The sequence below is a fragment of the Echinops telfairi genome, unplaced genomic scaffold (assembly GCF_000313985.2).
Source record: "Echinops telfairi isolate 266 unplaced genomic scaffold, ASM31398v2 ScPeMD7_7469;HRSCAF=8507_0, whole genome shotgun sequence".
In the NCBI taxonomy this organism is placed as follows: Eukaryota; Metazoa; Chordata; class Mammalia; order Afrosoricida; family Tenrecidae; genus Echinops; species Echinops telfairi.
This window is the reverse complement of record NW_022111372.1, coordinates 45,495,441-45,496,151: the sequence shown is the minus strand read 5'-3', so window position 1 is coordinate 45,496,151 and position 711 is coordinate 45,495,441.

The window sequence follows — 711 nt, the reverse complement described above, 5'->3', positions numbered from 1 at the left end:
ATATGTCCCTGAGACATATCTTTCCAGATTTTAAACCATGCAGTATTTGTGTCATAGCAGACCTATATACCTATGACAAAGGGCATTACATTGAAGCTACAGAATGACACTCTAAAAAAGAGAAAAAGGAAATCTCTTTTATAAAGTATGGTTTCTCACTAAAGCATTCTCAAAAAAGTGACCAACATGTCTGAATTCATTAGAGAAGAAAACAGATAAAAATAGGATCAAGTGAATTCATTACTGTTCACTGAACTTTTCTAATGATGACTTTTTTAAAACAGGTGGTGTTTTTCACATCAAAGCTTAAAAAAAATTTTTTTAGTGATACCACTAACAAAATAACGATCAAGAACTACATTCTATTGTATTTCAGAATTTGACATAGGCTAGGTCTTCTAAAGAAACAATACCAGTGAAAATCATATATTTATGGAAAGAACGTCATGTCAAAATATGTGTATATCAAGAAAGTAGCCCAGCCCAGTCCCACTCAATTCCATAGGTCAGATGCCATCTGGAACTCCTCCAGACTCATGCAGCTATCAGCCAAAGAAATAGGAAGGTGAAATGGGAAGCCTGGTTGGTGCAGAGTCCAGTGGGTCCAAGGTAGGCAGAAATGAAGTGAGGCACCAACAGCTCCCAGCATCCCCAGGTTACATGGGCTATCAGTCCTAGAAACCACATGTAGGCTACAAGCAAGGAAGAAGG